The following is a 6,822-nucleotide window of genomic DNA, read 5'->3' on the forward strand; positions in this document are numbered from 1 at the left end:
ACGATTGCATGTGTAACAATGACAGGCAAACTCAAACTTAAAGCCAGACAAAATCCCACTATGCTCTTTGTTGGCATGCTAACGATTCTGTCAGCTTGCCACCTTAATAATAATAATAATAATAATAATAATAATAATAATAATAATAATAATAATAATAATAATAATAATAATCCTTTCAACTAAAGGCAGAAGGCCTGAAATTTTGGGGGCGGGGAGTAGTTAATCACATTGACCCCAGTGTTTCACTGGTACTTAATTTATTGTCCCTGTAAGGATGAAAGGCAAAGTCCTCCTCAGCTTAATAATAATAATAATAATTTTTTTATTGGCCACAAGGACCATAAAGACATTTAGGACAATACAAAAACAAAACGACAGTAGGAATTTAAATAAAAATATGTAAACAATAAAAAAAATAACAATTTTCAAAATAATTCTAACAAATTCCCTAGTAGTGGGGAAGATGCCACACAGAGGTGAGCAAGGAGCCCCACAGATCCCAGGTCAACCTACACAGAAGGAGTACAATAGCAAATGCTCCTCTCTCTCTCCTCGTTACTCCTCAGACTACTAATGCCAGCTTAGAGTAGGTCTGCTCACTTGATTCATCCTTGCTACATTCACTAAACCTTTCAATAAATTTGTTTGGGATCAGCACATTTTTCTCAACCCCCACTTTCTTTTTTTCAGATGGAATTTTAAAAAGTCAATGAGAGTTTGACTGGAGACAAAAAAGTATTTGTCTTCACTACTATCAGTCTCATCTACTATGCAACTTCTCTCACCAGAGCCACCAGACAGGAAAAACTGCCTGTCCTTCTCTACAAATATATATATATATATATATATATATATATATATATACTACAGGTTTCCGTCAGTATCTGTTTACCAAATCCACTCACAAAGCTTTGGTCAGCCCAAGGTTATAGTAGAAGACACTTACCCAAGATGCCATACAGTGGGACTGAACCCAGAACCATGTGGTTGAGAAGCAAAGTTCTTACCACACAACCATGCCAAAACTGTTGAGACTGTTGTAGGTTGATGACCAAATTCTGTAAGATGATTCCTGTGGGGATAAACATAGCCAATTAGGAGATTCCTGAACCTTACCATTCTTCGAGTTTTATCTTTTCCTGTTTTTTTTTTTTCAGTCAAGGACTGCAGCCATGCTGGAGCACGGCCTTGAATGGTTTTAGTCAAACAAATTGACCCCAGTACTTATGTTTTGGGTTTTTTTTTAAAGTCTGCTGGTACTTATTCTATCGGTTTCTTTTGCTGAACCACTAGGTTACAGTGACATAAACAAACCAACACTAGTTATAAAGTAGTGGAAATGGGGAAACAAACACAGACACAGACATGCACACACATAAGCATACACACAAACAAACAAATGCACATATATACAATAGGCTTCCATACAGTTTCTGTCAACCAAATTCACTCACAAGGCATTGAGTTAGCCCAGGACTATAGTAGAGGGCACTTGCCCAAGATGCCGTGCAATGGGACAGAACCCAAAACCATGTGGTTACAAAGCAAGCTCCTTAACCACCTGTGAAGTATTCAGCAAAAAGGTTGAAAAGCCAGAAACCAAGCATTGGGTTTAATAAGAGGAAGAGAGAGAATGCATCCAATGAGCTGGGGTGAATGCTAGAGTATGCAGTTAGCTAGTTTATATGAACAGAGGCTGCTGTAGTAGATGTGGCAGAAGAAACGAGAGTAATTATTTCATCTAGTAAACTTGTGAATTAGTATTTTAAATAAGTTGAATCAAACTTCTTTTTGATGTAGTCTAGGCTGAGCTTTTTTTTATTGTGTGTGTGTGTGCATGCATGTGCATGTGTGCACACATGCAAACAGCAAGAACAGTAGCACTGTGTTAAATCTATCAACAGTGAATATTTTAATCTGGATTGCAAATGAACTTATTAGAGAGTTAATAAGTGAATCAGTTTTCAAATAGTTTCTGGCACTGAAGAGAAAGTTCACTCTTCAGGTCATAATTTTGGCACAAATATATAGGTGTGTGTGTGTGTGCATAGTCTTTTATTAAAACTGAAGCTGAGAGTTTGTCTCACAACTCAAGTTTCATGCCACTATGATCTTCAGGTGAGTTTTACCCGAAGATCACATCGACAGGTAACTCAGGTTGTGTGACAAATTCTTACTTTCAGCTTTAACAATAAAAAAAGCCCCATATCCTCCACATGAAGTGAGCACGTCTTTCTAATTCATCAGACATTAAAACACACAAGCTCACACACACATATATATACAGGGTGCAATGGGTAAATTGTCGCCATTTTATATTTTTATTTCATGCATGCACATTGTTTGTTTTTAATTTAGTTGACTACACAGTATAGTAGGTTCAGCTGAGCACTGTCTGTGAGAAAAAAAGCACCAAGATGCAATTAACTGTGCCAGAAATTTGGAAACGACATGCTGTACTGCTTGGCATTCACACCAGAAGCTCCAATACAAACATTTCAGAGTGATTGGGTGTCAATCTGAGGACACGTCCAAGAGTGATCAAAATCAAAGAAACCAGTCAACATCATGGTCTTTGAAGAGATCACTAGTGATGGTAATGTTATGCCCCCACTCATCTTCCCACACGGCCTCAGACTCAACATAAAGTCCTACATCAAGTGTCTGGAGGAATTAGTGCTGCCCTGGGTCAAGAGGGTGGCTGCTGGAAGGCCCTATGTCTGGCAACAGGACTCTGCACCATGCCACACAAGCAGGAGAACCCAGTCATGACTGTCACACAATTTTTGAAACAACATCACCCCTAACATCTGGCTACCTAACTCCCCACACTGCAGCCCCCTTCATTATTATTTGTGCGAGAGACCAACAAAACCCCTTGTAACACCAAAGATGAACTGAAGACAAGGATTATAGCAGCATTCACCAACTTAAACAAGAGGACCATCCAGAAGAGTTGCAGGAGATTCCAAAGTCGACTGGAGGCTGTGGTTGAAGCCAATGGCAAATTTATTGATTAAATTTACTCTTTAGCATTTCAAGATATTTTTATGTAATTTTGGTAAATATATCTGTTAAAATGAGATGTCAGTGTTATTTTCATTTTTGTGTAATTTAGACAACAGTTTATTCACTGCACCCTGTATATGTATATATATATATATATATATATATATATATATATATATATATATATACATACATGTGTGTGTGTATATATATATATATATATATACACACATACACACAGACGCATATATATATATGTATACATATATACACACACACATGCATAAACATATTCACACACACACACACACATCACTCTTTAAGTCAGAAAATCATTCATATATTTGTCAAATGAGTGAGTATATTAATATTTGTACAATACCAAATTTATAGACCCATTTCAACCAATTTTACCAATCAGTTTGCATACAATAATGTTAGGATATTTACTAATTGGTAAAAGTCAACTAAAACGGGTCTATAATAAAGTAGGGCTGCACTAATACTCAGCTGGTACTCATTTTCATCTGCGCAGGCTAGAGTAATGTGAAATGAAGTGCCTTACTCAAGGATACAACATGCCACTTAGAGCAGGAAATTGAACTTGAGACTTTTGGATCATGAGCTGAACAACTAATCCACTAGGCCACACATCTTCACAAATATACATCTGTGTGTGTGTGTGTGTGTGTTCTATCTCTGGGTTCAATAGATTCCCCAGGGGTAGAGGAGGCTCTGGTTATTTTTGACAAAGCTGAGGGGAAGGCAGCTCTTCTCAGAGAAAGATACACTGACGTATAACTTTGAAATCAAAATAGTACCAGCCATCTTGCAATGCTTGTCACTTAAATCTACTATTGCGACTGAGAGCGTGGCGAAGTGTTGTACAAGGCTTTGTTACTTGAATCCAATGATATACACGTGACTCACTATCTGTTTATTTCTTGATGTGTTTTGTATTTTACAAAGGCCTATGGTGATGGCTATCTGCACACATGTAAGATGAAAATTTGTTGTTGTTGGCACTCTGTCACTTACGACATCAAGGGTTCCAGTTGATCTGATCAATGGAACACCCTGCTCGTGAAATTAACGTGCAAGTGGCTGAGCACTCCACAGACACGTGTACCCTTAACGTAATCCTCGGGGATATTCAGCGTGACACAGTGTGACAAGGCTGGCCCTTTGAATTACAGGCACAACAGAAACAGGAAGTAAGAGTGAGAGAAAGTTGTGGTGGAAGAGTACAGCAGGGTTCGCCACCATCCCCTGCCGGAGCCACGTAGAGCCTTAGGTGTTTTCGCTCAATAAACACTCACAACGCCCGGTCTGGGAATCGAAACCACGATCCTATGACCGCGAGTCTGCTGCCCTAACCACTGGGCCATTGCGCCTCCACAAGGATGAAAATAGATCAGAACAATCAGGCTATCATCTGACAAGATGAGGCAATCATCATGTATGTATGTATGTATGTGTTGTGTCGACGCCCCCAAGCGAGGAAGTGGGATCGCCCAAGACATATAAATAGAGGTAGAGAGTTGAGTGACTGTTGAGTAGTTCTTGGGTAGCAGTCGAGTGGAGATCATCCGAAGGTGCTAGATAGCAGTAGCTTGAGACATAACAGTATGTATGTACGTGTATGTATGTATATCCTGTCTGTGTGTATTTGGATGTATAATTCAGAGAAACAGTACTCAACACATACAGTTGAGTTTTCATTCATCTATTCAATCTTAAATTACTATTTTGTGTCTAATCTTAGGAAAAAAAAAAAAAGGAACATCCAAAACAATTGAAGAACTCAGATTAGCATAAGGAATGATACTGGTTTTGATCTTCAGTTCTACTCGGCTAACACTATATGTGCAACTTCTGCACATGACTAGTTCTATGTGTGCAGTTTCTGTGCATGCAATGTGACACTAGTATATACAGAATAGCATCTACATATACAGTACAGTGCAACCAGTAAATTTAAGTATGTGTTTTTCCAAAAACGAATTTATTATTCTTACTAAATTCTTGCTAAACGAATACATTTGTACTACAGAGACTTACTAATATTGATAAGTATAGTTTTAATTTTTTTTTATACCTTATTTTTTTTTTTATTATATTTATTTTGGCAAACAACAATATCCTTGGTCTCAGGTTTCCTTCCGTCAGCATTCAGACTTCTCTGTCAGATGTAATGCTCATTTACTCACATTGTTTTGAATTAATCATGCATTGTCTCATAGCTCTGAGATTTCGATGATATGATTGTTTATTTTTAGAATGACATTGTAAGATAGGTGTGAGAGGCTGGATCTGGCCAGTTTGAACATAAAACAGAATATTTAAAATATTTGGGCCAGGTAGAGCCAGTTTAAATGCAAAAGGGTTAAACAGGCCAGTTACTGGTTTCCTGAATTTCTGATGATAAGAGTGACAAGGAAGGGAGTATCTGTATCTTGGCACAGAGCAAATACCATGAAGGACTTCACTGAAAGAGCATGGGATTTTTTTTGTTCTTTGTTTTGTTTTTTGTTTTTTTTCTTTTCCAGTCTTCGCATCGATGTTGTAGATGTTGTCGTGGTTACTCCAATGAAATTCAATGTAACATGTGATTATACTTGAAGTAGCAGAAAGGCATTAACACAAATTGACTTCAAGTTCAAAACTCCTGTAGAGAATTTGGCCATGGGAACTGTTTGGTTTCATTTAAAAAATTTGGTTCAACATAAAAAAATGCTGTCCATTGCAACACTTTTTGCTAATGAAGCAGCTTGTACTTTTCTTTGTACTTTTAAAATGTGAGAGCTTGTACTTTTAAAATGCGGGACTCACTGTTTTTGCAACTTCTCTTGCTAATGAACAGCTTGTACTTTTTCTTGTACATTTAAAATGTGGGAGCTTGTACTTTTTCTTGTACTTTTAAAATGTGGGACACACTGCTCATTGCAATACCTCTTGCTAATGACCAGCTTGTACTTTTAAAATGTGGGTGCTTGTACTTTTTCTTGTACTTTTAAAATGTGGAGCTCACTGTTTGTTGCAACACCTCTTGCTAACAAAGCAGCTGTACTTCTTTTTTTTTTTTTTTGGTACTTTTAAAATATGTGACTCATTGTTCCATTGCAACACCCCTTGTAAACAAAGCAGCCTGTACTTTTTCTCATATTTCTAAAACTTGGGGCTCGCTATTCCATTGCAACACCTCTTGTTGATGAAACAGTTTGTACTTTTTCATGTACTTTTAAAACATGGGACACTTTTCCCATTTCGTTTTGCTTTCAATTACTGTGATTTATGAATTAAATATGGAATAAAAATTTTCCATAATCTTCAATATATGATTGGCTCATCAGTTGAATATAAATAGTTCCTTTTCACATAAAATATTGGCCTGCAAGGCAGCCTAGCAGCTTCTGGAAGCATTAGCATCCATTAAGTATTGATTAAATAAATGTCTTCGCCTTTGCTCCAAGTGAGTTTCCAGAGAGAAAAATAAAGAAGGTTGTTAATTGTATGAAAACAAATGAAAAATAAGGACGAAAGAAGATAGTATATACATAAATACATGCATGCACAAACAAATCTCACACACATTTACACCTAGATGTATGTGTGTGTGTATATATATATATATATATATATATATATATATACACACATATAGTAAATCAGAAGTACATCCAGGACGATGAATGACACTAAACTGGGTTTGCATGAATAGACTTCATATATATATATATATATATTACATACATATAATAGGGATATTCTTGCTCTCAAGAAAATTCAGCAAGCTTGCTGAATTTTCTT

The sequence above is a fragment of the Octopus bimaculoides genome, chromosome 12, assembly GCF_046866305.1.
Source record: "Octopus bimaculoides isolate indiv1 chromosome 12, ASM4686630v1, whole genome shotgun sequence".
NCBI classification, from domain to species: Eukaryota; Metazoa; Mollusca; class Cephalopoda; order Octopoda; family Octopodidae; genus Octopus; species Octopus bimaculoides.